A 23340-nucleotide genomic window follows, 5' to 3' on the forward strand; every position below is an offset into this window, starting at 1 on the left:
TTTCTGGAGCTTTGCTGGCACCAGTGTGGTGCACGGGCGGATTAGTGGCATATGTGGTGGGGGTGCGATGAGGTGCAGGTGTTCTGGGATGAGGTGCTTTAATGGATAAATTAGATGGATGGGGTTGTGTGGGTACAGATGCAGTTGCTTGTGCTCTTCCGCCTGGAGGAGATTGAGGGAGAGTGTCAGGGATTAGCGTATATAGCACATAGTTTGCTCTTGGTGGCAAGGGCTTGCTAGGTTATGCATTGAAAAGGCATGAGTTGCGGAGACCACCAGGGGGCGGGGAGATGTACTGACGCATCTCCACACGTCTCCTCCAAAGGGCGCCGTGTACGGGATCTGAGCCCACCCAGACGCCCCAGGAGTGATTCGCAGACCCCCACCGGGGCTTCCTGACAACGAGGGGCACCTGTGGAGCCGTCGTCGAGCTAGGAGCCATCAAAGATAGGCGGGAGGGAGAGCCCTGCCTTTCCCAGCGCCGCGGCTCTATACAAACTCACTGTGAGCCGCAGCTCGTATGAGGCCTGGAGTTTAGCTGGACGGCGCGGGAGAGCCTCCCCCTGCGAACTTGACAGCTGCCTCTGCACACTATTGAGCCCGGGCTGCTTTGAAGCCGCACCTGGAACCTGGCGGCTCGCGTCCATCCCTGCAAATATAAGCGGGCGGGGGAGTTGGTGAAGCCACGAGGAGCCAGCGAGGGACAACGCGTCGCAGATCCGGACTGCCCCCAGGAGGTTTTTGGCCCCCACTCCACCCACGGGGTTGGCCCTCACTTGGGGGCCACTGAGAGCAACGGCCCCCCCACCCCTCCATCTGCCGGTAATCTGAGTACACAGGCACCCCCCCGGCCTGCATTAATCCTCCCACCCCTCCCACCACAGGTCCTTCTTGGACGGAATAGCGGCTGGGGAGACGGGCTGCGGGAGTTTCGGGGCCCCCTTGGGGCGAGGGAGTGCCCCAGCGCTCTATCCACCATCGAGGACATAGAGGGCTCGCCCCTGGACTGCTGCTCCACAACATTTCTGAACACCACAGCAGCTGGCGACCGTGGACCGGAGAAGAGGCCCGCACAGCCCCCCCATCCTAACAGTGAGTACTGAAACGGAGCTGTAAGCCGGGCGTAGTCCCCCTGTGGGCCACGACAGAGCTCGTAACCGGCCCCAGCCACTTGGGGGATCGAGAGACGCTCCTTGCACAGGGGTAGTCGGGGAGTGAAGAAGTGGTCCGGTTTGCAGACCGAGGGCAAGACCTGGCACAGAATTGGGTAATACCAGACTCCCGCAAGGCTGAGGGGATTGGAGCCTGGGAAACGTGACCCTGCTAGAGGCCTGTGCATGATAAACTCCAAGAGGTTGGGATGTGTTAGTGGAAGGGCTCCAACGCTAGGCCGTCCCTGAGTGGTGTTGGTTGCCCACAGAGACTTTCTGCCACACTGGACCCCCCCCCATACCCCACTCCTCAGAACTGATTTGCGGCCCGGTAACGGTGCCTACTGTGCCTGGTTTCTTAGTGGGGGGCATTGCAAAGTAGTGATGGTCTGGAGGTGCCGATGACCTAGAAGGAGTCTTTGCAGAGATTTCGGCGCCTGGCCCCTGGCTTCCCGATTCTCCCCGAGATGGCGGCCCCAACGCATCAGGAATCAACGGAAACCAGCACGGTCACTAAAGGCATGGCAGCCCTCCTGGATGAGATCAGGGGATTCAGAACGGATATTGCGGTACAACTAGACACCCTAGATAAAAAAGTCGACAAAATAGACGACAGGGTACAAGCGCTAGAAAACAACACGGCCTCGAACGACATTTTTGAGACTCAATTTGACATGCGCTTGGCGGAGCTTGAGAGAAGAGAAGAAAAATGTTCCCTGAAACTTGACAATTTAGAAAACAGGGAACGCCGCTGTAACCTGAGTTTTTTAGGCTTCACGGAGCAGGATGGTGAAACACAGATGGACATTATAAGAGCTGTCAACACGGTGGTGGGATTACTCTTCAAAGGGACCAATACTAATGAACCAACCATCAATAGAGCCCATAGACCAGGTGCAATCAACAGAGGCCCCAGGTCTATCCTTGTACGATTCCACAACTTTGCAGAGAAAAGCAAGATTCTTGAACTAGCTCGCAAGAAGGGCCCGGTGGATTGGGAGGGGGCCCAGATCTCGGTATACCAGGACCTTTCGGCCTTTACCCTGGCAAGACGTCGGCTCTGCTCCCCGCTGACGAAAATGCTTCAGACCAAGGGGGTCCGGTATAGGTGGGGGTACCCATTCTCACTTTCCTTCGAACTTGAGGGCTACAAATACGCTCTGGTCACGTAGGATGATATTCACAGGGTGTCGGGGGAACTCTTGGATGCTTCGAATATGGAGTTCGGCAGGCAGGACCGTGAGCGAACCCCGACAGGCTCCAGGGAGACCAAGGGTCCATAGGAAAGGTGTAAGGTCCGGGGCCACAGGAAGTTTAGAAGAGTGGCCCCAGCATCCCCGGAACTACCTAACGCTTGAAGAGCCCCCGGGTGCTCTCCGATTAAGCTTGTACTCGATCTTGGGAGTGGGGGTGCGACGTAATTGATTTAATATTTTTTGGGTCAAGGGTGTGGTGGGGCTCGAGTTGTTGTTTTTGAAGAGATAATGTGCCCGGAGGAGAGGGACAGTGGTGGCCTGGCTTAGCGACAGGATGATGCCGCTAATCAACCGGGCGTTCAGGGGGGAGGAGGGGGTGAAATGTTGGGGTTAGTTCAAGGGGGTTTTAGTTGGGACACGCCACGTTTTCTGATCTACCTTGTAACCCTGGAATGTTCTCAGGGCAACAGTAAGGTGCGGAAGCATTGCGGGAGTGATGACATTAAGTGCCTCATGGAGGGGGCCATGTGCTTTTACCTATGCTTTAATGGATGATCCGCTCCAATTTTTGACAGTGGGGTCATTAAATGTACGAGGGCTTAACTCTCCTACAAAAAGGTCATTGGTGGTGAAAGAATTTACGAGGCTCAGGCTGCATTTCCTATTTGTTCAAGAAACCCACTGGGTTCGGGGCAAGGAACCGAAGCTCAGGGCAAAAATCATCGATCAGGTGTTTGTAGCGTCCTTCCAAGCGAAAAAACGTGGAGTTGCTCTATTGGTTTCTCCCGAGGCCCATTTCACACTCACAGCGCAGAAGTCTCATCCGGAAGGACGGTATATTATGGTTAAGGGGGAGGTGCGGGGCCGGCTGTTTACCCTGGTTTGCATATATGCTCCAAACAAGGCCCAGGATACCTTCTGGGAGGGGATGAGAGAGAAAATTGTGGCATTTTCCGAGGGCACTTTACTGGTGGGTGGGGATTTTAACATGGTTCTTTGCCCCGAGAGGGATAGGAGGTCTGCCAATCCCTGTCCCGACTTACGACTCCATAAAAAACTGGCAGAAGCTTTCCAGGAAGTTAATGGGGAAATGGGCTTGAGTGATACGCATGCAACTAAGCAGGGCCGGGACCCCGACTTCGCCTTTTATTCTAAGCCACATGCCGCATTCTCCCGTATTGATTATATATTGGTTGACTCCTCGCTTCAAGGAGCGGTCACAGATTCGGGGGTGGATATCGTCCCTTGGACGGACCACGACATGGTGGTCAAGATAAGAATGGGTATTCCCCCTGCTCCTGCGCCCGGATCCCAGTGGAGGTGCAATGACCTCCTTTTGCACGACAAAGAAGTACGCCAATCCCTTTTAGTGGCCATTGAGGATTACTTTTCTTTCAATGACAATGGAGAAGTCAGCGTCATGGGGGTTTGGGAGGCATTCAAGGCAACCATTAGGGGTATCCTTATTGGAATAGGATCGAGAAAAAAGAGGGAGAGGGGACACAAGGAGAAGCTGTTGAGGGAAAAGATAGACGCCATTCAACCGGTTGGGTAATTGAAAACGCAGATGTTCCCTGGACAGTGGGAGGAACTACAAAGGCTGCGCTCTAAGTCAGCTGACCTCCTGATGGGACAAGCGGAAAGGAAGCTATCCTTGCTGAAACAGAAATATGTGGAAAAGGGGGAAAAGGCGGATAAGATATTGGCTTGGAAACTTCGCAAGCTCAGAAACAGTAGAAGGGTGAATTCCATTTGCACCCCGGAAGGGGAATCTACCGTGAGAGACAGTAAGATAACTGAACAGTTCAGACGTCACTATGAGCGTCTGTATTGCTCGGAATACGTGGAGGACGGTGCCGAGATTGACAGCTTCCTAGACTCCCTCCCGATCCCGGGTCTCCTTCCTGATAAGGCAGAGTTATTAGAACTTCCCATATCCCCACAAGAAATAATAGACACCATATCCTCCTTGAAGAGCGGTACAGCGCCGGGGGAAGATGGGTATACAGTTAAGTTTTATAAGACCTATCGGTCCACGCTAGCCCTGTTTATGGCCAAGATGTTTAACGCAGCATTGGAACAGGGCTCCCTCCCTCCCACGATGATGTCCGCTTTGATTGTAGTGCTCCCCAAAGAGGGGAAAGACCCTTAACAGTGCCAATCATATCGTCCTATATCCCTCCTTAGCACTGACGTTAAGATCCTGGCCAAACTTTTAGCAAACAGACTGGCAAAACTCCTCCCTTCCCTGGTACATGGAGATCAGGTGGGCTTTGTCCTGGGACGTCAGGGATCAGACAACATACGAAAGACTCTGGATCTCATGTATGAGGCTTCAAGGCAAGGGGTGGAGGGCTATCTTCTCTCGTTAGATTCAGAAAAGGCCTTCGACCGTGTCGAGTGGCCTTATATGGGTAAAGTTTTTCGAAAGATGGGTCTGGGGATAATTTCTGTGGGTGGTTTTCAGCGTTGTATAACGGCCCCTCAGCGAAAGTTCTGGTTCATGGCGGCACCTCGGAACCTCTGGCACTTTCTAGGGGCACCCGGCAAGGTTATCCCCTATCACCTCTTCTATATGCCTTGGCAATGGAGCCCCTGGCTATAGCGATCAGAGCTGACCAAGAAATCACAGGGATAAGGTGTGGTGACTGATTTTAAACTCTCTCTGTTCGCGGATGATATCCTGGGTTACCTGACCAACCTCCAAGACTCCTTACCCCGATTATTCGGGCTCATAAGCTATTTTGGTACCTTCTCGGGGCTTAAGATAAACACGTCCAAATCTAGCATTATGCCCATGGGTCCTGGGGACTATGATATTGGGAGTAACTCCGAAATACTGGGAGTAAGAATAGAGCGGGTATCCACTAGGTATTTGGGTACCACCGTTCCAAGGGATCTGTCTCAACTTTATCAGTGCAACTTTCCGGGGATATTGGCTAAGATTAGTAGTGACCTTAAACGTTGGGCTCCCCTTACCCTCTCTTGGTTTGGGCGTATGGTTACAGTAAAAATGAACATCAGGGAGGATCAGGGAGGCGGGAGGGAGAGGAGAACCAGGAAGTGGGAGGGGAGGGGAGAGCAGGCACAACAACGCGCTCTTGCAATTTCACTATTTTTAAAGGAGCAAACAATTTACTCACGGATGCCCGCTAGGGTCGGGCAGGGCTTCCAGGGCCTGCAATTCCCTCAGGGCTCCCGGCGACCGCTCTCCCAGGCTCAGCTGAACAAAGGAGCGAGCAGGGGGAGCGGGCGTCGAGTAGCCAAGAAGGGAGGCGGCCAGGCAGCCAATCAGAGGGGGGGGTGGGCGGGCAGGGAGGCGGGAGGGAGAGGAGAACCAGGAAGTGGGAGGGGAGAGGAGAGCAGGCATAACAACGCGCTCTGTGCGCAGATGCAATTTCACTATTTTTAAAGGAGCACACAATTTACTCACGGATGCCCGCTAGGGTCGGGCAGGGCTTCCAGGGCCTGCAATTCCCTCAGGGCTCCTGGCGACCGCTCTCCCAGGCTCAGCTGAACAAAGAAGCGAGCAGGGGGAGCGGGCGTCGAGTAGCCAAGAAGGGAGGTGGCCAGGCAGCCAATCAGAGGGGGGGTGGGCGGGCAGGGAGGCGGGAGGGAGAGGAGAACCAGGAAGTGGGAGGGGAGCGGAGAGCAGGCACAACAACGCGCTCTGTGCGCAGATGCAATTTCACTATTTTTAAAGGAGCACACAATTTACTCACGGATGACCGCTAGGCATGCCCGCTAGGCATCCGTGTCTATAATGCTTCTATTTCATAACCTCCATCACCGTTTCCAGAGACTCGGTGCAGCTTCTAACCCATTGAGAGTCAGCCTGACCCCACTATGTCAAACTGCATGATGTATATCAAAATGGTAATTGAATGTTTCCTCAGCATCTATAACCTGTAATGTCTCAAAACTTGGTATGTTTAAAAGTTGGGGGGGTGAAGGGGGAGGTGGGATGGGAGTAAAAATCAAAATATACTGACATTTAAGTTTGTTTGATGTATTATTGGCAGGGATTGCCTTCACACCCTGCCTTATATGTAAAAATGTCAATAAAAAGAAAGTAAAAAAAAAAAAGAAAAGGCATGAGTTACCCCAGAAAATGGAGTGGGTCAACACGGCTACGAAGATTTACGTGGTGTAAAGGATCACGGCAGCCATCCACAGACATGTGGTGGGTATTGAGACAGAATGGAGGGGGTTCTATGCCCGGTGCATGCCCCCTTGAGATCTAGTGTAGTGGGGTTCAGGGTGGAGTGTGGCTGGAAGGGATGTCTAGTTGGGTCGGATTGCTGCCCTCCCCACTGCTGGGGAGGTGTTCTAGGTGCCAGTGCTGGGCTTCACTCCTTGGAGGATACTAAGATTATGGCTTACTGTCTGACTTCCTGTTGGTTCTTTCTTGCCGCTTTCTGTGTGGTACTGTTCCATTGTTCAGGTGCTCAGATATTGCACAAGCAGTTTGTTGAGGGTTTACAATGGGTCCGGAGGTGTTAGTTGCTTATGCCTGGGGAGTGGGGAGCTGCAGTGGTTATCTTTGTTTATTTATCCATGGTGAATGCCGAGTTTTGACCATTGCTCTTCCTTTTCTGCGTTTGTAAAATGCAAAAAAACTTTAAATTTAAAAATAAAAAGAATCCTAAGCTGTACCTCTTGTTATATGCCCTTAACTTTTAGCTTTTTCCTAAAAAAAATTACTGAGGAGAATAGTCTTGTCAAGCCCTCAATAAAACAATCAGTAGTGTACTGTGGTGAACCAGAAGGATTCAGGACTACAATGGGTCACATTTTGATGTGGTTCATTTAAATTACAACAATATGCCTATCTGACCCCATCCCTATGAGGCAAGTTCCCTAACTTCTAAAACAAAAACTAAGGGTGCTTGTCAAAGTCCAAAAATAAAGAGTATGGAGTTCAAATCCTAAGCAACTAACTGACCCTTTCACATTAGAAAATATAACTAAAAGGGAAAAGGGATAATAGCCTCAGGATTGGCTTCTGCCTGGCCCAACTCATATGTGATTTATTCTCCGTCTCAAAAGTTCCTTTGAGCTATATTGATAAAGTTCACTGTTGGTTAAAAACACAAGTATCTTCAGTCTTGCTTTCTCTTCCCCTCTTCAGAAAAGAAGAATTCTTCTTACAGCACTCTTCTCCACATTTTTATCAGTGTCAAATCCCTCCAGGACTATTTGAAACACACTTCGCTGTATTCCACCTTCTTGAAGCTGGGACTCCTCAAAGTAGTCTGACTCTTTGGCTCAGTGATTGGTTTGCAGTCCAACTGAATAAATGTAGGGCTTCTGCCCACTCGAGTATTACAAGTTCCTGTTACCTGGTTGGCTTGGCAAGCCTTATTGCACATATCCCTTGCACTTAGGTTTAAATAGGGCGTGTGCCCATTCGGGGCTCTTGTACTGTAGGTGGCTTCTCTAAGCTTGATATACAATGTTCATATCTCTTTCACTCTGTTTTATCTGGGTCATGTGCCCATTCCATTTTCTCAAACTCTCGCACTGTTGATGGTTTCGGCAATCGCAGCCCTCACTGGCGATCTCATTTTAGGAGCATTCATTCCCGTCACTAGTCATCTCCTCGGGAGAAGTGGTTACCATGTGGAGCTTGGGGATCTGGGCTCCTTTACTATCCGTGGTTTCGCCGTCCGTTGCCAGGCCCATCACTGTTCTCTAGTGGCCGCGCAACCAGGGAAGACTGTTTTCTTTCCGTCTCCATTCCTCTCCTGACCAGAGCCGCTTGCTCGGGTCAGAGAACACACTTCTCAGTCTCCAGCCAGCAGGTCTCACTTCTCCCATGCTACTGCTGGTTCCGCGGCTTGACAGAGCTCTGCCCCCTGTTAGGACAGTTTTTCTGAAGTCCAACTAAGGGCTTAGTAAAACTATTCAACAAAGACAGTGCTAGTCTCCACTCTTAGTATAAGGCTGCACCGCCTGAATATATGGTAGCATAGAAAGAGCATCCAGGCTCATTTTAGGAGGGAGACAGGGTGGTAGAATCAGTACAAAGAAATTTTAGTACATATATGGTCCAAAGAAACACAAACACTACGCATTGTAAAAATACATTGTTTATTTAAATACAAGTAGGCCCAGATGAATCCTGGGGGAAATTAGTACCATCACAGATCATATAAACACAAAACAACACTATGCTTTAAAGTACACAGACCAAAGCATAGCCCTCATTCAGAAAACGAATAGTATTATTTATTTGTGTTTGGTTTGTTAAAAACCTTTACAAACAGGACAATAATAATCTCGACATACATACAATGAATTATTTCGCAATTACACATTTACACAGAAAAACATTCATATATTAGTGACATCGTTGACTGGTCAAACACAAATGAAACAGCTTAAAACATACTTATATAATTTTAAAATTTCACCCAGAAAATTATTATTTTTAAAATGATTCTTTATGGGTTGCTATTTTCCATGATTTGACAAATGATGCAACCGCTACCCCCTTCAGCTGTCGAGGTTTGGTAAAGCCTTTTTTCCACTGTTCTACAGGACACAGTTATGACCTACACCGATTAATTTGTTTCAATCAACCATCCTTTCAAAATGTAATGTGGGACAGTCCATGAACAAATGTTTAGCGTTTTCTATAACCTCTTTATCATTGCAATGCTTGCAGGCAGTTCCGGCAACACCAATGCGGCCCCTCCTTAATAGGATCTCCTTCGTGTGGAGTAAATTCCATCGAAGGTATAGGATCATGGAGCAGTGGTGTCTATTAGAAAAGATCATAAGGCAAGGCGCTACCAGGCCTCTAGGCTTATATTCGTGAGACAGATGGGATAGTGAAGCAAAGCTGTGTAAGGCATCCATTGTCTTTATCCAATCAAGTTCATATAGTATATACTTATAAAGTAAGCCAATTTTCTTTCGAATGTGGAATTCTGCAGCAGCATCGATAGATCATTATTTAGATGTGTGGAGGTCTTATTGTTCCATCTCAGTCTATTGCCTCTATTCATTTAATGGACCGTGGGCCTCATTCCAAGTCTGGCAGTTGCCGTGCTGGTAAAATGGCAGGCTGCCACCAGACTTGCAAATTTTTCCAGCACTTGACTTCACGGAATCACTGGGAAATTACACACGGAGGTCCGTGAAGTCAGACGCCGGAAAATGTAAATGCCCATTCCCATTTGAGTCACATAGGACTCAATGGGAATGGGGAGGACGGAAGCACCGGCATCGTGTTTAACAGTGCCGGTGCTTCTGTGTAAGTCTGCGAGTAGGTGCCAAACCGCCCGCCAGGTGTGAATGTGGCGGGCGGGACGGCACCTGCCCGCAGACTCGTAGTGTCCCAGTCCAGAAACAATGGTGCCAGTAAGCTTACCGGCACCGTTGTTACCGGACCGGCACAATTATAATGAGGCCCCATGTTTAAAAACCTTAGCATGTGTCACCTCAAATTTAGACATTACCATGTTATGGTCACTCCAGATGTTTTCCAAAACAGTAAAATCTGAACAAGCATCAATTAACAGGCGGTTAACAAATATTATCTAAGGTTGAATGGCTTAGCCTTCTACGCCATGTAGGTAACCTGTTACCTGTCGCTTGGTCGTGTCTATTGACCACATGGAGGTCTAACCCCCTCATAGTAATTGCCCAATTCAATTCAGCAGCTGCTTTAGCAGACTTTGGACAGTCATTGGCAATCACTCTTCGAATCTCATCATCAAAACATTTATCAGGATATTTATCGGCATTTAGGTCACCTGCCACTAGGATAAAACAACCCTTATTTCATGTTTTCCAACTTAAGATACAATTCTGTAAAATTATTAAAAGGTTGTCTAAAATTGCAATCCATTTATGCCAGTAAATGTTAACAAAAAGTATGGGTGCAGATGGCTATACAGAATGTGCCTCTGCAGCAAGGTTACCGAACCTTAAGTCTTTTATCTTCTTGACTATCACACCATGCCCAGTGCAAATGTCTATCAGTAGCCCACCTGATGGTCTACCCAGCTCGACTGACGTAGCAGACTGGAAGACGAGTTCACAGCCATCCAAATGGCGGCAGGCTGTTAGCCATGTCACTTGAAAGAACATTATCGTATTCGTTTTCAGGTAGGCCCAAGCATCCGTATTCTCGTGCAGTTGTACAGTATAACAGGTGACATTTAAGATTTAAAAATGTATTTGGTTCTGCCATGAGCCATCCGTCATCTGCTATTTCTGGTCCACTTGGCTGAGATTAGATTGGAGTAATTTCGACCACTGTATCCCCTCTGATCAATCACTTCTTTCTTTTCTGTCTTCATTAAACTGTGTTCTAGCAGAGGATTTGGTTAGAGCAACTAAATTGCTGGAGTCATGGAAGACCTTTATTTGATCATGGCTTTTTTCAATATTAAAGCCCAAACGTTTGGCACTTTCAGACAGAACCAAGTCCATTACTAAAGTTGAAAAGAAGTAAATGACGCATTTGCTTGTTTGTGGGCGATTTGGAAAGTGAATTAGTTGAATGTCCAAAGAGGAAATGGAGCGCAAGGCTGAGATTTCTCCAAAGATTGTTAATACGTTGGCTCTAGTCAGACAGATATCCACATCTCCAAAGGACGGGTAGGTCATATAGAGCATCTTCATATTTTTTTTTCGTGTCGTGATATAGTTTGAACAGGGCGGAGCATGGATGATTATTTTGGGCGTCAATGACTTCAATTCGTCGCTATTATAAACAGGGTTTATCACAACACGAATAGTGAGGATTCACAAGGGCAAGGTCGTTCATAGTCACGTTCTCAGGACAATCACAACCTGCAAAACCATGTAGGACGCTGTTAGTCAGAAGTATTAGCCTGGTGGACTCACCTGAATGAGGGTTGGAATCATATTGAAGGTTTGTGACCTGCATCTTTAGGTCGTGCAAGATACTGGGTTCGACATTGGTCATATCGGTTGGGGCCGCCAGAGCAGTTGACAGAGGCTTATTCACTGAGTCAATACGGGGCCAATATAGTTTTCCAAGAAGAGATTGCATGTCAACATTAGACTTAAGAGAGACAGTGGAGGTGCAGGTCCCCACAGTTTGAGACAGTCTAGCGACTCATCAGGAGGAAGGGCACAGAGATCGACTGTTTCAGAAGTGGCACAAGGCGACCACTGACATTGTTCATTAAGGTTGGCAACATTGCTATTCGCTGTTGTACAGGAGAAGGAAGATGTATCATTGTTTTCTTGTTTGACTTTTCCTAGTTGCAGAGCAGACTGTTCGTCCATGGGTTTGATGCAAAGAACTGCTTGTGCCTCAGTCTGGACACCCACTGGGATGCAGGCAATTGGAACTGGATGTGCTGTTGCCATGTTTTCATTTGCTTGCAGGGCAGATATTTCAGTTAACACCTTTGGCAGCAGCGATGAGGAAACTTTCCTGAAGGACGTCGCAAGTGTAGAATTCGTCAAAGTAATCCTTCTGCTTCTTTTGTCACAAATTGCTGATTAACTTCCTCTGGAATTTGCGTCCGAATCCCTTGTAGTGTCTCAAAGAACGAGGAAATTGACTATACAGCTTTAGCTTGTTTACCCGAAGATTTCCTTCTTAGTGCTTTTTTTAGAATCGTTTGTGATTTGTTCACGATTCGAGCCCGACGCTTTTTGCACAATGGGCCGTGTTCGGCATCTACATTGCTGGTTTCTGGCAGGGTTTCTATGTATGGACTTCTGTCTGCATGGCTGGCATGGGCAATGGTGGAGCAAACAGTTTCTGGTCTTTTGATTCGACTGAGTCGTCCAGGATTATTAGGTCAGGGTTGTCATCCAGCTTTTCAGAAAACCAGACCGCCAACAAAAGCGGTAAGGGACATAACAGCTTGCCCATTAGGTCCAACTTCCGAGCAATTGCGTCAAAGTAATTCTTATGGACCCTCACCTCTTCACGAATATTGACGTAGAGTTCGACAAAAGAGATGAGTACCACGTTTAGTGCGGAAATCGTAGGTGAGGTCAACCAGATTCTATCATCCAACTCTAGCAACGCATGGTTAAGGCAGGCGCTTTCAAAAGGGGGGCTGAAATTGGCACCCTTAATTGCAGGTTGTTTCCCATTATTATCCTCTAATAAGTTTGCCAACGGGGTAGGGGGAATCAGGAGCCAAACTTTGGTTGGAATGTTGTATAGATAGACTTGCCATAGTAGGAAAGGGCGCAGAGACCAGAGGAATAGCAGATGTATCAAAGACCATTGATTCATCCAGATTGATCATATTGAGGTCGTTCACGTGTGTACAGTCTGCCTCTTCCAAGTTCTTCAACCGATCAGGCGCTTTAATTTCCATGCTGGAAACTGATTTTCTTTTTTTATTAGTAATTAAATTCGGGCCAAGAGCAGATTTTTTTTAAAATGTTCAGAAGCGTGAACTATGGGAGCCCCAGAGGCTACTGGTTTGCTCAGGAGAGGCTCAGCGGTTATCAGTAAGGATTTCTCCTGCTCTAAATCGGTTAAAAGTTCGGCAACAATGGAGCCTTCTTTGAAGGATACACAGTTCAATTTTGCCTTGGAAAAAAGTTGGAAGAATCAGCTCCAAGATTTATCATCTCTCAGACCGCAGACCGCTTTCACTTGCTGACCGCTTCACGGCAGTCACGTGTTTTTAGAGGTGAGCCGGCGGTAGGAGTCGTCGTCGTCGCAGGAGTAGCCAAGTGAACAGAAGCAAACAGGAGAGCGTCAGGAGCAATGCAGAAAACACAGCTTTCCCGACTGCAGACCGCTTTCACTTGCCAGTCACCAACAGTATTTCTAGATAAATCAGACCTTATCATACACATTTAGTATAGGGCACACCTATTCGTGGGGAGTAAAACCATTAGTTACTTTAAGATTACTTTACAGTAATTCAATGGTAGTAGACCCGGCAAGTCGCCTAGAAACACTTGTGTACAGGCACGTTATGAATGCCATATCATATCAAGCTATGCATTGACACTCAGTTAAGGAATCACATAATCAACCAACCCTCTTACCAGTCCTTCCCTATTCTATTGCATCAGTTAATTCAGAGGCAGACGAGGGACCCCATTGGTCTAGGTGCCAGCTGTAGGCAGGTTGAGATGGGGTTCTGCTGCAGGCAAACCTCTGAGTTCCTGTGGAAGACTGTTCAAACAAATAAGTGGCTCACTTTCAAGTTGTTTAGGGTCCAGGGACGTCTGAGACGACAACCTAGGAGGACTCCAGCAGTGGGCCAGGGTGAACTGGATGACAGGACACCGAATCACAGAAAACACAACAGCTTTACAGAAATCACACAGGCTTATGGTAAGTGTATACCCCAGCCAAGATAGTACTTCACCAGCGAAGAAGCTGCAGGAAGATATCAGGATCTGCAGCCAAAAACCCAGTTGATTGATTCCTTTGTCATGTAGACAGAAGACAGGACGCTGGAAGGGAATTTTCAGCAAGGATCAACAGAGAAGGCTCGAGGCAAGAGTTTCTTTGTGGCTGGATGCGGCTCTGTGGTTTTGGCACCCTTTTCAGTGGCCAGAAGAAGACTGAATATCGTCAATCGGATTCTCGTTGTTTGCAACGTCCAGCTCTCTGATGAGGGGACTTCTAGGACTCAAATCGTATCTCTGGAGCTCCAGCAGGATGCCACCAAAGTTTCACCTCAATCCGGAATTCAGAAGACTCTGCATCGCACAATGGCTTGAGGTCTCAGGATATTGGAGTATTGCAGTACGCAAGGTGGCAGCATGACATGGGATGGCGCAGAATGCAGGTCTTTGTGAGTCTAGTCGATCTCACCAAACTCTAGGTCAGGGCTGTCGTTTTTGGAGTCCCAGGTAGCTTGGAAGGAAGGGTAACAGAAGGCTCTATTTACACAGCAGGCCTACAGTCTCTGGAAATTGCTACCACCTTCGTTTCTTCAACTTCCTCTTTGGTTTCAGCTCCAGTGGTTGACTTGTCAGCAGCCTCCAGGTTCTGAGTTTTTAACAGGAACTACAGTACAACCTCTGCATTCTCTTCCCACATTTTACAGAAAGGGGTGGTCTGGCTGTCCAATCAGGACGGCCAGCCCCCCACTGGGAGTTGTTCCCTTTCAGGCAAGGTAGAAGATAAAGGGCTGCAGAGTTTGACTCCACCCTCGCTTCCTGCCTTTCCAGACACTCTGGAACCTGGGCGGGGAATCCACAGGATTCCTGCCGAAGACAAAATAGCCACCAAGGTTGTTCCTGCCTAGAATGGCAGGGGAAGCCCTCAGAAACAGCAAGCACACTGGAAATGACAACAAAAGAAGGAGCACACCATTTGAGAAAAATGGTACTCCTTCTGTGCACTACTGAGGCTGAATTAACAGCCTGCGAGTAATAAAGACTAAAAGTCATAAAGGTAAAACCACTGCCACCAGCCATTCATGTAAAACTTGCAATTGTAACAAAATGTTACCAGGTAAGAAAGAAAGGGGATACATTGTATCCCCCTAGTACTGCACATAAGGTGGGGTGTGCTGGCTCACTATATAAAATGTAAAGGGAATGAAAATCCCTCCTTACTTGGGAGCCCATAGGGGCAATGCAGCCCAAACCCAAAAGTTGAAGGAAACTATAACTTCCATCATAAAATATGGAGGGACATAAAAAGGTAACCCATAAAAAGAGAAAAAGACTAGGCGAGAGAGGAAAAGGTTTCCCCTTCACCTAGGGACAAGGTTACCTAGTTAAAGCAAAATATTCTGGGGTTGACACAGGTCAGGAAGATTTAACATTGATATGAAAATCTTACCCAACACCCGCCCCCCTCACCCACCAGGACGTCGACACTGCAGAGGCGCGTCTCTGCATAGCAATGATTCTCCTCCCTCCACAGGAGTCTCTCCTCCATTCGCAGTCTGCACTGCTCCTAAGCACGCCATCAGAACAACAAGAACTTTGTCTTCTTTAATTATGGCCTTCAGATGCTGTTCGGCATTATCTGAAGCCAATAGAGTGAAAGAGGGCCTTTGTTGGTTACAGTAATAGCAGGAGACATCAAAGTCTTTCCAACATCCATATTTTCAGAAAGTGTATTTTGGACTAGGAATTCCTTATTGGAATGGGAGTCCACGTCCCCATGAGAGGAGGCACTCCCAGTAAAGTCCCACTTGCCAAGACCCCTAGGGAGGGCCGACATCCCTAGCCTCAAAGGGGGTGGCTCCCCTGTGGGGAAGGGACGAATTGTCCATATTCGTCATAGTACATGAATGGTTCCCCTTTACGTTAGTGTTGACTCTCACAGTGGTAGTGGGAGATTGCTCAAGCTTCCTCTTGAGAAAAAAGCAACCTGTAGTGGCAGGCAGGGTGTTCCAACATTTGAGACTTGTCTCTTGCAATAGTGTGGCTAAGCAGTCTAGTTTCAGTCTTGGAAGAGTGAAATTAGAAAGGTGGAGATGTACACAATGGGGCTCATGCTCAATGAGCCGTAATGTAAGAGAAATGCGCAAAAGCCTTGTTTATGTTGCTATGGTTTTCAATGTCACACCTCATTTTCAAGTGTTTGTATGGCAAAGCAGGCACACTCCAGAGGAATCCATTGTAAACGCCTCCTGCCATGCATACATGCGCCGTTTTCTTAATTTGTATGGTAGAGTGCAACTTGGCAGCGTACAAGCGTGTACACCACTTTTTTGCCCTGCCCATTTGCAAATGAGGAGGATTTGGCCATGGGGACCCTTGTACATGAAAGTATAAATGGAACGGGACCCCACTATCAAATTACGGGGAGTTTCAAAATTAGCCACAATTGGGATGCGATCACTATTAAGTTACGTCTACACAGCACACTTACTGAAATAAAACTTGTACCAAGGTTTCCAAAAAATGCTTATGCAGAGTGCCATTTGAGCAAAAGTAGTGTGGCCATACACACCAAATGCTATTAAAGCAAGAACGTCCTTCAATTTGAAAAAGCACTGCACTTCCCCTGGAGATCCGCCACATCCCCCTTTAGTTTGCAGACCACTGTTTTAGTAAAAAGTAATGTGTTAAGACACATTCCCAGAAAGTTTACCTTTTAACTGCCATGGGTCCCTCCGCCCCTCTCCAGTGCCAAGGCCCGTTTTGGTGATTTTGGTATTTCTCCATTCAATGCTTTCTAACGTTTTCTGTTTTATTAACCCCTTACGTGCCAAGGATGAGGTAGCTCGTCCTTGGCAACAGGGAGGTAATCCCAAGGACGAGATACCTCGCCCTTGACACTTAAGAGGTGATACTTGACTGTTTTATTTATAATGTTTCTAAATTCTTAAGTGCATAAAAGAGACAAATACACTCCAAACTAAAAGTACACAATATTACTAGTATAGAAATATGCATAACAAGTTATTTAAAAAATCAACAGCCAGTGAGAGAAATCCAAACAATGCCCTAGATAATGTTAAACCCCCATCTAAGCAGATTAAGCACATTTTAGATGAGAAGTACTTTAGTACTTAAGACGAGTTTGGATAGTTTGTAAATGTTTTCCCACAAAGTTCAATGGGACAAAGTCTGCAAGTCAGATCATGAGTACGGTAAAAGGTAGGCAAGCATCATCTGAGGCGGGTCACCCACATTAAATGAGCGACAACCATAAGACTGGAGAGTCTTAAAGACCCGACCAGAAGAGATTTTTTTTATTTTTTTTATTGTTCATTTGTAACAAGTTTAATACCAGCGAGTGGCTTCTAAGCGTGGGGTCGGGATTCAAACCTGTGTTGCGCTGCGTTGTCTTGCTTCCAAGACAAACGCGTTGCCCCTGAGCTATCCTATTTTTCCACGCCCAGGTTCAAGGACAGGACACGCGAAGATGGATTGTCACAGAAGAGGAGCAGAAGCTCAATAAAGAAACAGCTGCAGTCATGGGGGTTTGAAGTAGGACTGCGTACAAAGCCCCACAACTCTAGAGAGTAACACCATGGGTAGATTAGTCGTCCGAAGGGCCCAGGAAGATTGACTCAGTTGAAGGAGAAGGTGAAAAAACCCAGGAGTCATGGGTGCAGAGGTTAGTTTTGACGACATGTTTTAGTTTCCGTCGCATTGTCAGTTCCTGCTGCAGAGCCCCGGGAGTTGGCTCTGTGGAGGAAACACTGCGGGTGGCATTCATTGACCCCTCAAGTGACCCATAGAGAGCTGGTCATGAATGCAGCAGCATGCAGGAAGCACAATACTGACTAACATGATGCTCGAGTGAAGACAAAAGGGCACACAGAAAGGTATTAGGGACAGTCCCACAATGGGGAGCAGGAGCTCGAGCAATGATGTCCGCCAAAGAATAAAGATTTTAGCAGCACAATCACACATTTTTGGATTCTCTGGCATCAGAGACTCTCACTGTATTTCTGGCGTTTACCACAATTCCAGGAAAACTCAGACGGCACGAAAAGGCAGCAAGAACAGAAGTTCCATTGATTTCCACCAGAAGGAAGACAAAAGAGGTTAGAGCAACATTCTACAGCAGGGAGACAGAGATTTACCATTTGGAACAACAAGAGTACTCTAGTCGAGCCTTAAGGGCCTTGAAGGATATTCTATCCCTCAAGTAGCTTCAAAGTAATGTTCAAAATTTGAGCATGCGCATCGCTCGTAAAGCTCAGGAGCACCCTAAATATACACACAAGAGGTTCAAGGATTAGCTCTGCCCACAAATGCACAACCATACATTTAAAAAAAAAAAAGTTTTGGCAATATTCCAAACAGGTTTGGCTAGTGAAGCATAACTTTAATGAGGCCAGGGGTCAGTGCATTTGTTTAGGATATGGTAGGCATGTTTTTTTCTGCAGCACACAAACGTCACAACTGGAACGTCAATGTTAACTGGTCAAATATCCGACTAGGTCAGTTAGTAAGTTTTTCTTTAAAATATATTTTTATTGGTAAAATCGCAATGTAACAACAAACTCAATACATCAAACAGACATTCACCATTTAGGTTTTCTGTTTTTTCCCCCTCCTGCCTCCCAACCCACAAGGAAAAACTGAAACACCCCTCCTCCCGCCCTCCTTCCCGTTTCCCAATTTGAGATTTGTACTTGATGTGCTCATCACATGCCACAGCCTCGAACATTATAACGTCCGCCTAATGAACACTGAGAACATTCGAACTTTCTTAGCCGCAGTGTTCGACGAGGGAAGGACAGAAATTGAAAGTAGGAAGAAAAGTTACAGTGGTAACGCAGCTAGAGTGTCTGAACAAAGCCCCTCCTCAACCCCCCCTCCCATCCCCCTGGGATTCTGACCGCTACTGAGACACCCCCCCCCCCACCTCCCATCCCCCTGGGATTCTGACCGCTACTGAGAGACTGGTACTGTAGATGATCTACACCCTTCATTCATTACTTCTTGCAGCTGAGAACCTGAAGTCCATTTGCGGGGATCCCTTTTAGTCCTGGCAGAGGAGCATTTCGCAGGCACTAGAAGCAATTATGCGGGAGGGAGGGAGGGCGCTCTATTCTGGCTCGTGTTTTCAGGTTGTAGGTACCTCCCTAGCTTGTCTGTTTCTCTCTATAGTATTGCAAAAAAAGAGAGCCATTGCTGATCAATATGAGTATGCGTCTCCATCAGCTGGGCCGTTAAACTTTCCATTTCATATATTTCCTTTGCTTTGTGCAACCAAGCCGATTGTGTCGGGGGAGTAGGGGACTTCCATTCTATCGTAGATTTCTGGGTAAGTGCAGGAGAAGGGTATATTCATCTCCTGTTCGCTCCACCCCGAAGAGGACCAGTAACGGGTGTAACACTCTTTTGATGCCTTCCATCCAATATATCCACCCCAAGATTTATTTCCAAAACAGCTGCAGTCGAGGGCATGCATCCCCCCACCACTGATGCCAATATCACCCCAATTGTTGACACCCTTTCCAGCACCGGGGAGGGAGACCCCTATACATTTTAGAGAGTCGCAGGGGAGTAAGGTGCCATTGCATCAAGATCCTGCAGTTGTGTATCTTGTATTGCACCGCGATGGAGGATTTCCACACTGCTCTGTATATGGCGTCCCACCCCCGTTGATCATCCTCCAACCCTAATTCTGCATCCCATTTTGCCTTAACGCTTGGGGCGGGGAGGTGTCCTCTATCAATGAAAGCATTATATATACCGGATATACGGCCTTTAGAACCTAGTTGAGTGTTCAGGACTTGCTCAAAAGCAGTAAGGGCACGTTGTAATTGATCTCTCCATCTCTTGTCTGTCAGAACCCCTTTTAACTGTAAATACGATAGTGGGTGGATCCGGAGGCACTCCTGAGCTTCCTCTAGCTTTTCCCTGGTCAGAAACTGCCCGCCCCCTTCACATCTGACCCACCCTTACTAGGCCCTGCTCATATTGGGGCTGGAACCGAAGCGGCTCCCAGATTGCATCCCTAATTGGGTGGACCCAAATACAGCTGAGAGGTGACGGCCTGGTTGTGTCTCCCAACATTTCCTGATTTTTCTCATGCCATATATCCCAAAGGGCTGCCTAGACTGGGTGCTGCCTAACCCGACACGGAATAGCCTTCCTTGGTACCCAAAGCCACTCTCCCAATGACGCGGGAGCGAAAAGGCAGTTTTCCAAGTCCACCCACTGCTTTGATCTCGACTCTCTCAGGTGGTGCACCAAGACCCGTAACTGGGCTGCTACATAATAAGCAGCAATGTCCAGATAGGCCAGACTCCCGGCCCTCTCCTTTGGAAGAATAAGAGTTTTGTACCCTATCCTAGGTCTTTTGCCTTCCCAGAGAAAGGCCAACAACGCTTTTTTAGCCGTGGGCAGGAACTCCTTTGGTAAGACTATGGGAAGGGACTGAAACAAGAAAATAAGGCGTGGCAGAACATTCATCTTAATCGCCATCAGCCTGCCAGCCCATAACAGGTTCAGCCTCTTCCATATGTCAATCCCGTCTGATAGCAGACCACAGCGGCTTATAGTTAGCTTGGTATAGGCCACTAAAACTCTTTGTAATCGTGATCCCCAGGTATCGAAGGCCTGACTGCTCCATCTGCAATCCCCAAGAGTGAGGGGGCATTTCTCCCCGGGGAGTGTCCGCTCCGAGTGGGAGGACCACTGTTTAAGTTTGATTTATATGAAACCCCGTTCTCCTGCCGTACTCCTCAAGCTCCTGCAACAGCACTGGGATCGATTGCGCTGGGTGGGTGACGTAAGCCAGCACATCATCAGCAAATAACGCCAACTTATATTCGCCACTCCGCCTGGTGAAGCCCTTAATTGCCCCGTCACCTCTGACCATCTGAGCCACGGGTTCCATAACTAAAACATAAAGGAGAGGGGAGAGAGGACAACCTTGCCTCGTCCCCCTAGTGAGGTTGAATTGGGCGGAAGCAACCCCATTTACTACTACTTTGGCACAGGTGTTTCGGTACAGCGCTCACGCGCCTCTTATCCAGCCTGTGCCCAAGCCCGCTTTAACTAAGACATGACCCATAAAGCCCCACTCAACCCTGTCAAACGCCTTCTCGGCAGCGGCTGAGATCAGCACCGGCTCCACATCCTCCATCTGATATCGAAGCCATTAAATCCAATGTCTTACAAACATTTCTGCCCCTTGCCTTTCAGTAATGTACCCAGCCTGGTCATTGTGAACTAGCTGCGGGAGAACCGTACGCAGCCTAGTCGCCAAAATGCTCGCATAGATCTACGCGTCTACATTTAACAATGAAATTGGCCTATAAGAGCTGCATTCCATTTTCACCTTACCCTCCTTCAGAATTAAGATAATTCTGGCCTCTGTAAATGTCGGCGGGGCCTCCCCTGTCGCTAGAATGTCATTAAAGAGGAGCGTTAAGAATGGGATCAGTACCCCGCTGAATCATTTGTAAAATGCAGACGTGAACCCATCCGATCCCGGGGCGGAGCCAGCTCTTAGCTTAGAAATTGCTGACTTCACTTCCTCTGCACTAATTGGGCAGTTTAATTGTTCTCTGTCTGTCTCGGACAGCGCAGGGAAGGATATATTAGCCAAATATGGGTCTGGACTTTCCACGGGGAGACATGCCTCAGCAGTGTACAGCTGCTCATAATACTGGACAAAGCGAGCTGTTATATCTACTGGGTTAACGAAATGCTCATTGGCGGTTGATTTTATCATGGGAACTGGTCTCTGCCTTCTCTTTCCTGAGTTTGGCTGCCAACAGCGTATGGGATTTATCTCCCTTTTCAAAAAATATTTGCTTTACTAACCTCAAATGGGATAGTGCTGTCTCCTTCCATATTTCTTTAAGCTCTAGCCTCAGTGCCCGAATCTGCGCACTGGATTCCTCCGTCCCTCCCTCCTTTCCACTCAATGCTCGTTCCTTAGCCTCTATAGCTCCCTTCACTTGCCACTCCTTCAGGAGTTTCAGCCTCTTTACCGATGATCCCTGCTAAATAATGAGGCCCCTTATTGTCACTTTCGCTGTTTCCCACACTGTCCGGAGGGAGACCTCCCCCACATGGTTTCTCTTAAAAAAAAGTCCCTGATCTCAGTGTCTAGCGACTCTCTAAAAAGGGGGTCCTTGAACAGTGCGTCGTTGCATATCCATCGCCTACCGGCCGGCATGCTTCGACCCAGGTCTAGGTAAAAGGTGACCATATCATGGTCTGACCAGCCCACCACCTCACACGAGGACCCTCTCATCAGATAATCCAACCTGCTTTCCAGCAAGATGTAATCTATCCTGGAATATGTTTGGTGCGGGGGAGAGAAGAACGTATACTCTGTTATGTGGGTGTATGGACCTCTAGGTATCTATTGGGTGGTGACTAGCCATTAGGTATTTAAAAGCATCATTGACTGGAGGAGGGAGGGCTCCCACTCTGTATGATTTCCAGTCACAGGCCGGGTCCACGACCTGATTAAAATCTCCTCCACAAATCAACGGGCCGGTTCGCTGACCTTCCAGGGTTGCAAATAGCTCTCGTGTAAATGACAACTGTTGGACATTAAGGGCATATACTGAACACACGCTGGAGACCAAGTAATAATACTGGGTCACACAACCGCTCTCATATGGGGCCCAAGATGGGCACGTATTTATATCTGATTCACGACAATATGTTCAAGTATCCATAATATACCATACTTCTTAGAGAAAGGAAGATGAGTCTTTCTGATTCATATCAAAAATGATTTATCCATAGTAGTTCAAACAAAAAGCTATCACTAATAATCCTTAGTGAGGAAGCAGTTGCCACAATCCACATGTATTAGACTAAAAAAGCCAATGCATTTCGGAAATTATTTCCTTCATCAGGGCGAGTCTAATTATATAAGTCCAGCAAGCAAGTATATAACATAACAAATGCAAGTATGTGACATAAATTCATATAATGGTGACAATTCAAACGAAACATACATTGAAAAAAATGAAAGGAAACATACTAATAAGTAGATGTTTCATCATGGGTAAATATCAATAGCAAAAAAGAAAAAAGAAAAATGCCGTAAGTGGTTTATAAGGTAAATAAATGAAACCAAAGAATATTAGGTGTGGATTTACCTCATTGGTGTGGTCAGTGGTAAAAAACAGAACGTCCTGCGTTCATGCCCACTCAGCAGTGGGTTGTAAATGACATTATGCACAAAGGCATGGAGAAAATCCACTCGTGCTTACAAGGAAACCAATCTGTGGATCATAAAAGATCCAATTAGATACTGTGGTTCACACTCATACTTGGTCAAAGAGAAGGATTGTAATCAGATTCTTACCTTGTAATACACAGAGAGAAACGATCCTCCACTGTGCAGCTGCAGGGCAATGACTCAGACTGCAGTGTGAAGCCGTGTGCAGCTGCACAGTGGAGGATCGTTTCTCTCTGTGTATTACAAGGTAAGAATCTGATTACAATCCTTCTCTTTGACCAAGTATGAGTGTGAACCACAGTATCTAATTGGATCTTTTATGATCCACAGATTGGTTTCCTTGTAAGCACGAGTGGATTTTCTCCATGCCTTTGTGCATAATGTCATTTACAACCCACTGCTGAGTGGGCATGAGTCTAGGCCTAGACAACGGCTT

At 47.4% G+C, this 23340-nt stretch overlaps 1 protein-coding gene and 1 long non-coding RNA gene across 3 annotated transcripts in view; both read right to left on the bottom strand.

Annotated features, from left to right (window-relative positions):
* The window catches only part of EXT2 (exostosin glycosyltransferase 2), a 1411400-nt gene that overhangs the window by 990322 nt on the left and 397738 nt on the right, over nt 1–23340 (bottom strand). The gene's annotated exons all lie outside the window — the stretch shown is intronic.
* LOC138504731 (uncharacterized) lies at nt 22319–23084 on the bottom strand. Its single transcript, XR_011279932.1, has 3 exons — nt 23031–23084; nt 22822–22947; nt 22319–22582 (listed from the first exon to the last, which is right to left on the bottom strand). It is a non-coding gene; the product is annotated as an uncharacterized lncRNA (long non-coding RNA).

Source organism: Ambystoma mexicanum, chromosome 11 (assembly GCF_040938575.1).
Source record: "Ambystoma mexicanum isolate Mex_15411 chromosome 11, UKY_AmexF1_1, whole genome shotgun sequence".
NCBI classification, from domain to species: Eukaryota; Metazoa; Chordata; class Amphibia; order Caudata; family Ambystomatidae; genus Ambystoma; species Ambystoma mexicanum.